The sequence below is a fragment of the Lutra lutra genome, chromosome 13 (genome assembly GCF_902655055.1).
Source record: "Lutra lutra chromosome 13, mLutLut1.2, whole genome shotgun sequence".
NCBI lineage: Eukaryota > Metazoa > Chordata > Mammalia > Carnivora > Mustelidae > Lutra > Lutra lutra.
In genome coordinates, this window is record NC_062290.1 from 70,431,676 (window position 1) to 70,442,561 (window position 10,886).

General features: G+C 41.8%; 1 non-coding gene across 1 annotated transcript; it reads right to left on the reverse strand.

Annotated features, from left to right (window-relative positions):
- Positions 1-2,359: 2,359 nt before the first annotated feature.
- Positions 2,360-2,468, reverse strand: LOC125084127 (U6 spliceosomal RNA). Its single transcript, XR_007122488.1, has one exon. It is a non-coding gene; the product is annotated as a U6 spliceosomal RNA (small nuclear RNA).
- Between the last annotated feature and the right edge of the window lie 8,418 nt (positions 2,469-10,886).

Here is a 10,886-nt window from a genome sequence, read left to right on the forward strand (position 1 = left end):
TTATTTCTCTTTGTTGTCTGATTGCTGTTGCTAGGACTTCTAATACTATGCTGAACAAGAGTGGTGAGAGTGGGCATCCTTGTCATGTTCCTGATCTCAACAGGAAGGCTGTGAGCTTTTTCCCATTGAGGATGATATTTGCTGTTGGTCTTTCATAGATAGATTTTTATGAAGTTCAGGAATGTTCCCTCTATCCCTATACTTTGAAGCGTTTTAATCAGGAATGGATGCTGGATTTTGTCAAATGCTTTTTCTGCATCAATTGAGAGGACCATGTGGTTCTTCTCTCTTCTCTTATTGATTTGTTCTATCACATTGACTGGTTTACGAATGTTGAACCATCCTTGTAACTCAGGGATGAATCCCACCTGGTTATGGTGGATAATCTTTTTAATGTGCTGTTGGATACTATTTGCTAGGATCTTGTTGAGAACCTTAGGATCCATATTCATCAGTGATATTGGTCTGAAATTCTCCTTTTTGGTGTGGTCTTTGCCTGGTTTGGGGATCAGGGTAATGCTAGCATCATAAAGAGTCTGGAAGTTTTCCTTCTGCTTCAATTTTTTGAAACAGCTTCAGGAGAATAGGTGTTATTTCTTCTTTGAAAGTTTGGTAGAATTTCCCAGGGAATCCATCAGGTCCTGGGCTCTTGTTTTTTGGGAGGTTTTTAATCACTGCTTCAATCTCATTACTAGGTATTGGTCTATTCAGGTTGTCAATTTCTTCCTGGTTCAATTTTGGGAGTTTATATTTTCCAGGAATGCATCCATTTCATCTAGGTTGCTAAACTTACTGGCATATAACTGTTGATAATAACTTCTGATGATTGTTTCTATTTCCTTGGTGTTAGCTGTGATCTCTCCCTTTTCATTCATAATTTTATTAATTTGAGCTTTCTCTCTTTTCTTTTGGACTAGTGTGGCCAATGGTTTATCAATCTTATTGATTCTTTCAAAAAACCACCTTCTAGTTTCATTGATACGTTCTACTGTATCTCTAGTTTCTATCTCATTGATCTCTTCTCTAATCTTGATTATTTCCCTTCTTGTGTGTGGAGTTGGTTTAATTTGTTGTTGATTCTCCAGTTCTTTAAGGTGTAGAGAGAGCTGGTGTATTCTGGATTTTTCAATTTTTTTGAGGGAGGCTTGGATGGCTATGTATTTCCCCCTTAGGACTGCCTTTGCTGTATCCCATAGGTTTTGGACTGAAGTGTCTTCATTCTCATTGCTTTCCATGAATTGTTTAAGTTCTTCTTTGATCTCCTGGTTGATCCAAGCATTCTTAAGCAAGGTGGTCTTTAGCTTCCAGGTGTTTGAGTTCCTTCCAAATTTTTCCTTGTGATTGAGCTCCAGTTTCAAAGCACTGTGATCTGAGAATATGCAGGGAATAATCTCAGTCTTTTGGTGTCGGTTGAGCCCTGATTTGTGAACCAGTATGTGGTCTATTCTGGAGAAGGTTCCATGTGCACTTGAGAAGAATGAGTATTCTGTTATTTTAGGGTGGAATGTTCTGTATATATCTATGAGGTCCATCTGGTCCAATGTGTCATTCAATGCTCTTGTTTCTTTATTGATTTTCTGTTTGGATGATCTATTACTGAGAGAGGTGTGTTAAGATCCCCTACTATTAATGTATTCATATCAATATGACTCTTTATCTTGATTAATAGTTTTCTTATGTAATTGTCTGCTCCCATATTGGGGGCATAGATATTTACAATTGTTAGATCATCTTGGCGGATAGTCCCTTTAAGAATTATGTAGTGTCCTTTTGTATCTCTGACTATAGTCTTTAGTTTAAAATCTAATTTATCTGATATGAGAATCACTACCCCAGCCTTCTTTTGAGGCCCATTGGCATGAAAGATGCTTCTCCATCTCTTCCCTTTCAGTCTGGGTGTATCCTTAAGTTTGAAATGGGTCTCTTGTAGACAACAAATGGATGGGTCCTGTCATTTTATCCAATCTGCAACCCTGTGTCATTTTATGGGCTCATTTAGGCAACTCACATTGAGAGTGATTATTGATAGATACGTTTTTATTGACATTGTGTTACCCTTGAAGTCTTTCTTTTTGTAGATTGTCTCCATATTTCTGTTCAATGATATTCTTAGGATTTTTCCTCCTTTATAGAACCCCCCTTCATATTTTCTGCAGTGTCGGCTTGGTGGTTGCATACTCTTTTAAGCCTTGCCAGTCTTGGAAACTTTTTATCTCTCCATCCATTTTGAATGTCAGTCTTGCTGGATAAAGTATTCTTGGCTGCATGTTCTTCTCATTTAGTGCCCTGAATATATCTTGCCAGCCCTTTCTGGCTTGCCAGGTTTCTGTGGACAGGTCTAACGTTATTCAGATGGGCTAAAAGTATGGAATGCTTCACAAATTTGCATGTCATCCTTGCGCAGGGGCCATGCTAATCTTCTCTGTATCGTTCCAATTTTTTAGTATATGTGCTGCTGGAGTGAGCACCCATTTCTATTTTTTGAAACAGTTTCAGGAGAATAGGTATTAATTCTTCTTTATATGTTTGGTAGAATTCACCTGAGAAGCCGTCTGGCCCTGGACTCTTGTTTGTTGGGAGATCTTGAAGATTTTATTTATTTATTTGACAGAGAGACACAGCAAGAGGGGAAACACAGCAGAGGGAATGGGAAAGGGAGAACCAGGCTCCCCACTGCAGGGCTCAATCCCAGGACCCTGGGATCATGACCTGAGCTAAAGGCATCGGCTTAACGGCTAAACCACCCAGTCACACCTGTTGGGAGATTTTTGATGACTGCCTTAATCTCCTTACTGGTTATGGGTCTGTTTATGTTTTTTATATCTTCCTGGCTCAGTTTTGGTAGTTTATATATCTCTAGGAGTGCATCCATTTCTTCCAGATTGTCAAATTTGCTGGTGTATTATTACTCATAATATATTCTTACAATTGTTTGTATTTCTTTGGTATTGGTTGTGATCTCTCCTCTTTCATTCATGATTTTATTAATTTGCGTCCTTTCTCTTTTCTTTTTGGTAAGTCTGGCCAGGGGTTTATCAATCTTATTAATTCTTTCAAAGAACCAGCTCCTAGTTTCATTGATTTGTTCTACTGTTCTTTTGGTTTCCATTTAGTTGATTTCTGCTCTGTTCTTTATTATTTTTCTTGTCCTTCTGATTAGGCTTTCTTTGCTGTTCTTTCTCCAACTCCTTTAGGTGTAGGTTAGGTTGTGTATTTGAGATCTTCTTGTTTCTTGAGAAAGGCTTGTATTGCTATATACTTTCCTCTCAGGACTGCCTTTGCTGTGTCCCAAAGATTTTGAACATTTGTGTTTTCATTTTCATTTGTTTCCATGAATTTTTTAAATTCTTCTTTAATTTCCTGGTTGACCCATTCATTCTTTAGTAGGATGCGCTTTAGCCTCCATGGATTTGAGTTCTTTCCAACTCTCCTCTTGTGGCTGAGTTCTAATTTCAGAGCATTGTGGTCTGAAAATATGCAGGGTATGATCCCAGTCATTTGGTACTGGTTGAGACCTGATTTGTGACCCAGGATGTGATCTATTCTGGAGAAGGTTCCATGCGCACTAGAGAAGAATGTGTACTCCATTGCTTTGGGATAGAATTTTCTGAATATATCTGTGATGTCCAGTGTGTCATTTAAAGCCTTTGTTTCCTTATTGATTGTTTGCTTAGATGATCTGTCCATTTCAGTGAGGAGGTGGTAAAGTCCCCTATGATTATTGTATTATTTTTATGTATTTCTTTGATTTTGTTATTAATTGGTTTATATAATTGGTTTCTCCCATGTTATGGGCATAGATATTTAAAATTGTTAGATCTTCTTGTTGGTCAGAACCTTTGAGTATGATGTAGTATCCTTCCTCATCTCTTATTATAGTCTTTGGCTTAAAATCTGATTTATCTGATATAAGGATTGCTGCCCTAGCTTTTTTTCGATGTCCATTAGCATGGTAAATTGTTTTCCACCCCCTCATTTTAAATCTGGAGGTGTCTTTGGGTCTAAAATGAGTTTCTTGTAGACAGTATATCAATGGATCTTGTTTTTGTTTTTTTTTTTTTTCAATCCATTCTGATACCCTGTGTCTTTTGATTGGGGCATTTAGCTCACTTACATTCAGGGGTAACTATTGAAAGATATGTTTAGTGGCATTGTATTGCCTGTAAGGAGACTGTTACTGTATATTGTCTCTGTTCCTTTCTGGTCTGTTACTTTTAGGCTCTCTCTTTGCTTAGAGGACTCCTTTCAATATTTCCTGTAGGGCTGGTTTGGCGTTTGCAAATTCTTTTGGTTTTTGTTTGTCCTGGAAGCTTTTTATCTCTCCTCGTATTTTCAATGACAGCCTAGCTGCATGTAGTATTCTTGGCTGCATATTTTTCTCGTTTAGTGCTCTGAATATATCAATCCAGTCCTTTCTGGCCTGCCAGGTCTCTGTGAATTGGTCTGCTGCCAATCTAATATTTCTACTGTTGTGTGTTACAGACCTCTTGTCCTGAGCTGCTTTAAGGATTTTATCTTTGTCACTAAGACTTGTAAGTTTTACTATCAGATGATGGGGTGTGGACCTATTTTTATTGATTTTGAGGGGGGGATTTCTCTGTGCCTCCTGGATTTGGATGCTTGTTCCCTTTGTCATATTAGGGAAATTCTCTACTATAATTTGTTCCAATATACCTTCTGCCCCTCTCTCTCTTTCTTCTTCTTCTGGGACCCCAATTATTCTAATATTGTTTCATCTTATGGTATCACTTATCTCTCAAATTCTCTCCCCGTGGTCCAGTAATTTGTCTCTCTTTTGCTCAGCTTCTTTATTCTCTGTCATTTGGTCTTCTGTATTGCTAATTCTGTCTGCTGCCTCATTTATCCTAACAGTAAGAGACTCTGTGTTTGATTGCATCTCATTAATAGCTTTTTAAATTTCAACTTGGTTAGATTCTAGTACTTTTATTTCTCCAGAAAGGGACTTTATTTCTCCAGAAAGGGATTCTGTAATATAGTCCATGCTTTTTTGGATCCCAGCTAGCACCTTGATAATCATCATTGTAAATTGTAGTTCTCACATATTACTAATGTCCATATTGATTAGGTCCCTAGCTGTCAGTACTGCCTCTTGTTCTTTTTTATGTAGTGAGTTTTTCCACCTTGTCATTTTATCCAGAAAAAAATAGATGAATGTGAGAACAAAATACTAAAAGGGTAGCAACAACCCAAGAAAAATATACACTAACCAAGTCAGAAGTGACCCAAAACCAGGGGGAGAAGAAAGTGGGAAAAACAGTTTAAAAAAAAAAAATATATATATATATATATGTGTGTGTATATATATATATATATATATATATATATATATATATATATATAAAAGACTGGGACTGGTAAATAGAACAGAACCACACACTTGATTTTTGGGTGTATTTTGGTCTATTAGAAGAAACTACATCCCAGAATTTTAAAGAAAGAAAAACTTATAAATATACATAAAAATAAGGAAAAACATGATGAAGGAATGGAATAGGACTATAAAGATGAAAATTAAAAAGATTCTGAAAAAGGAATTAATAAGATAAGAAGTTGGTTGAAAAAAGAAAAAAAAAAAGAGGAAAGAATGTGATTAAGCTGGAGACTAGAGCAAAGCCATGCACTAGAATTAGGGTATATTTTGATCTATTAGAAGAAATTGTATCCCACAATTTTAAAGAAAAAAAAAACATGTATATGTATACAAAAAAAAATAAGGTTAAATACAATGAAGGGATAAAATATGACTGTAACTATGAAAATTTTTAAAGATTTTTAAAAGGTATTGATAAGATTAAATAGTTAAAAAACATTAAAATAGGAAAGAGGAAAAATTTTAAAAATAGAATAAGAAAAAAATGAAATTGAAAAAATTTAACTTTGAAAGACTAAAGGATCATGGGAGAAAAGCCATGAATTCCATGCTTTGCTTTCCCCTCCTCTAGAATTCCACTGTCCTCCTAGATCAGTGAGCTTGGTCTTGGCTGGATATTCTTGCTGATCTTCTGGGGGAGGGGCCTGTTGTAGTGTTTCTCAAATGTCTTTGCCTGAGGCAGAATTGCACCGCCCTAGCCAGGGGCCAGGCTAAGAAATATGCTCAGGTTCGCTCTGGGAGCTTTTGTTTCCTGAACGTTTTCCGTACGGCTTTGGAGGGTGGGAATGAAAATGGCGGCCTCCCAATTTCCCGCCCAGAGATGCCGAGAGCTCAGGGCCTGCTCTTCAGTGCGCCCTCAGAGAAAAGCAGTCAATCCCTCCCTGGTCTCCAGCCGCGCTCTGTGCTCATCCGGCTTGTGACCAAGAGTTTCTATCTCTGGCACACAGCCCCATTTGGAGTCTCCAAACCCAGCAGATTCCTGACTGTGCTGGTTCTCCTGGAGGAGGAAGTGGGCTGTCTCCCTTGGATCTGCCACTTATGGCATCCCTGCCCAAAGAGCAGTGGCCCAGCTGTGCCTCAGATCACGGTTTAAGGTAAGCCCAAGATGAGAGCGCACTCCTTGGCTCTGTCTCTGTTGCCTGCTTTCCCGCTCCAATACCTGGCAGCTCTGCCACACTCAGACAGAACTTTCTGTGACCCTGTGGGACCTGATACCACGCTGTCTCTACGAGGGCTCCACATCCATGTAGCCTCTGGAACGATGTTCCTCAGTGGAGCATACTTCTAAGTTCTGATTTTGTTCTCTGCTGTTCCACCACTTGCCAGGAGCCAGCCCCTCCCCCCCGCAGTCTCTCTTCCCATATACCATCTTGGATTCACTTCTCCACACGTCTTACCTTTCGGAAAGTGGTCAATTTTCTGTTCCTAGAATTGCTGATCTTCTCTTCTATCTCCTGCTGAGTTTGTAGGTGTTCAGAACAGTTTGGTAACTATTTGGCTGAACTCCTGGGACCTGATGATATTTTGAATCCTACTCCTCTGCCATCTTGTTCCTCTGAGTGTGTGACTCTTGATCTTGGGGTTGTGAGTTTGAGCCCCATGTGGAGTGTAGAGATTACTTAAAAATAAAAACTTAAAAAAAAAAAAGAATGATAAAGCTCAGGATTGAGTCCTGAGTTTTCTGAAGTTGAGAAATTAAGCAAAATTGGAGAATCTGAAAAGGTCACGTGAGGAGGAACAGTCACGGAGTAGGAGGAACATCACCAAGTAAGATTGTGCAAAAGCCAGGAGAAGAAAATGTTCCAAGAAGAAGGGTACAGGTCAGCTGTGTCAAATGTTGCTAAAACATCAAGTAAGATGGGAACTAAGAAGTAAACACAAGGTTCTAGCAACAGGGACCTCATTGAATTTCTGCGGATGTTATGAACATGGAGGGCATGCCAATTTGGGAGCCCAGTAGTACTGGGTTTGAATTTTTGTTCCACCACTTACTAGCTGTGTGACTTTGGACATGTTATTTCTCTTGTCTGTAAATTTGGATAATGATGTTTCCCCGATGGGATTGTTGTAAAGTGTCCATCAAGTACACGATCAAGTACACGAAATTACACAGCATCCAGTTCATTTTGGTTCCCATTTTTTAGGCAGCTGTAGAAAGGCAGGGAACTTGAGACAGTCCCAGGAAAGAGGTCTTGGTGTGTTCAGGTTCTGGTTTGGAAACCTCCGCAGTGCTCATTTTCAAAGAAAAGGAAAGGGTTATTGACCCAGAAGCCAGAAAATTTGGGCAGCTGACTCTGTCCAAGAGGGAAATGAGGGCAGATTTCCCCTTGCAGCTCAGGCTGAACCCTTAGCCTCTTGGTGTGTCATCAGGGATCTTCCCTAATGAAGTTCGAGGTCATATGTTTTCATACCAGTTGGTCACTATCCTCACTCCTATTGAGTTCTGGACTGAGCAGGATGGATTGAGGCTAAAGGTGACTGACTTGCTGCCTAAAACCTTGAAGGGTATGTTCTGAGCAAAATTGCTATTGGGGATAATACTCCTGTCACTTGGACAAGTTTCTGGGTGTATAAGAAGTTCTAGTCCCTATGGTAAGAAGACCATGGTCCTCCGGCCCTTGCATGGGGACGAATGGATCAAACATAGCAGGGGAGCCCATTTTGGGGCCATATTTGTGCTTTCTTCCTGTAGAAATGTAGCTGGGACAATAGGGTGGAAAATGGCCAGAATGAGTGGTCCCTGTCTACATGGTAGCGAACAGGTGCTGGATTTAGTGCTTATCCTAAATGGTCAGGTCTGAAGTCATCCTATTATTATTCCCAGGAGTTACAGGGAAATGCCAGGAGCTGAGTAGAGCTGTAAATGAGAATGAGTGCCAGGAAAGCAGGTAGTGCCTAGGATAGGGAGGGCAATGCATGGCACACATGCAGTCACTCTGTAGCCCTGGGTCCACGGCAGACACTGCTAATCCATCACCACTCACTCCTACTAAACCTAAATTTAGCCTCTAATCTAACCCAGACCTAAACACATTCTCAGCATAGAGCCACACGTTGCCACAACCTGTACTTTGGCCTTGGCCTACAAGACAGACAGTGAATATTCTTGAGCTAGGACAATTTTGCCAATTGAGCTGGTGCCTAAATAAATCTCTCTAGTCTGAGGAGAGGAGTGTTTGGTCATGTTTTAAGAGTATCTTGTACTTGACCATCATCTGCCATCTTTCATTATATGAAACTGATTTGAGATGATGGGGTTTTGGAACGGAACAGTCATGGGTGTCTGAGAGCAGCTCTTTTCAAGTGTTACGATCATGGCAAAGGCAGGCTGTGTGGTGAGTCTGGAGTGGGACCTGAGATGGTGCGTTATGAGCCAGCTCCCAGGGGGCACCGAAGCAGCTGAATGAACTATGGTCTACACTTTGAGTAACGAGGGAATCGACTGTGTTGGGCAATGACTCACCAGAGAGGAGAGGAAAATCTCAGACAAACAGGAACCTAATAGGGCTCACAGTGTTCTAGAGAAAACTTGGCAAGATCGTGCAGCCACCTGGAGAAGCAATCCAGGATGAGGTAACTCGGCCATGCGCTCTCATCTTATGAAATGCGTGAGTGGCTTGAAGAGAAGACTCTCTCCAAATGCCTGTCGCCTTGTATGCAGGTTGCTGCTCATGAGTGGAGAAGGGTGATGGTTGCTGGGCACCTTGCCTTGCCACTTGGGCAGAAAGGCAGTAAGCAGGCTGCCAGGAGACTTCTTGCAGTTAGCCGGGATCAGGACGGGTGTAGAGGAAAGTCTCCCAGGAGCAGAGTGAGTGGCCAGGGGCTCTGCCCTTGGCATTGGTAGCTGTAGTTTTTTCAGGGCCAGAGTTAGTCCTGGAGCATAAGCCACCAACCAGAGGTCACCTCTGTGGCTCGCTTCTGCACCTTCTCCCTCCGTTTTGTCAGGGAATGCTTGTTGGAGCAGCCTTCCTGCCACAAGGGAGCCCAGTTAAGATGGTTTATTGGCTTTTTCAATGCACGTATCTCCTGTTGGGTACAAGGCTGGCCTGACTCAAGGCACATTCAGATAAGTGACTGCTGAAACCTAGTTGGTTAGGAGCGGCAGGCACAGAATGCTGGGGAATGGCTCTCACCCCCAGACCTAGTTCTTCTTGAGAACTTCCATGCTAAGTACACCCAGGTGCCCCACTGGGCCGCCTAGCATGATGGGAAAGGTACTGGTTTGAACTCGAATCTCAACTCCTCACTTAAAGCCTCTGGGTGTTGGACGGGTGACTTGATTTCTCTGAACATTGTTTTCCTCACTGGCAAATTATTAGCTCCTTGCAGAATGTCAGGATTAAGTGAGGCAATGAATGGGTACGTGCTGAAGGCAAGACCTGCCTCATCTGAAACACTCACATGGGGGGTCCCTTCCCGGCTCCTCTTCTAACACAGCCTCTGCTGCCTGGGAGTGGCTGGGCAGGGGAGCTGCTGACCCTGCCCAGTCTCTGCTGACTCATCTTCCTCTTCCATCCTTTTGGCAGCAAACCCCCAGGAAACATGTGCTTCTCTTCCAACGTAAAATGAAAATGTGAGGGTTTCATGAACCACTAGATTTGGAAATATCGAGAGTGACCATACATCATGGTACCTCCAGAATAGTTCCAGTATATACACGATGTCCTGTCCTGTTTAGCAGTATGACCCTCTCAAGGGTCCCAGTTGTTTTTTTTTAAGGTTTTATTTATTTATTTGACACAGAGAGAGAGAGATCACAAGTAGGCAGAGAGGCAGGTAGAGACAGAGGGGGAAGCAGGCTCCCCGCTGAGCAGAGAGCCCAATGCGGGGCTTAGTCCCAGGACCCTGGGATCATGACCTGAGCGAAGGCAGAGGCTTAACCCACTGACCCACCCAGGTGCCCCTCAAGGGTCCCAGTTTGAGTGATGAAGTAGAAACTCTAAGGGGCAGTGCAAATACTAGGTTTGTACAAATACTTGTACATTGTATTTAGAGTTAGAAGTTATATACCTATTTGTATATGTAGTTGGAAGTACATTGTATTGTAGTTGGAAATTAGTTGTACAGTATACCTGGAAACACAGGAGTTGAAATGGTTCTTTCTACCTTCCTCGTTTGACCTGGCCCCCTTGTTCCTACCCTTGTCTTTGGTGTGGGAGGAGGGATAAGAGTAAACCTAAAGAGTTTTGAGGATTGGACAGAGCCTCAGGAGCAGGAAAATCTCCCTGGCCAGGAGAGGACCCTCCTTGCCTCCCTCCACTGGTACCCACCATCAGCCTCCAGGCTCCCTTCCAGCTCCACCCAAGGCCAATGACTCATTCCCATTCAAGCCTAGACCTGTGCTCAAATAGTTCGTGAAGAATCTCCACTTTCCCTCTGCCAGTGAGGGTAGCAAATATTTTCCTGAGAATGTGAAACCCACATGGGCTCCAAGAGACCAGAGCCCAGCTGGGCCATCTGCATTGCTCAAACATCTCTCTTCTTCCTTCTCCTC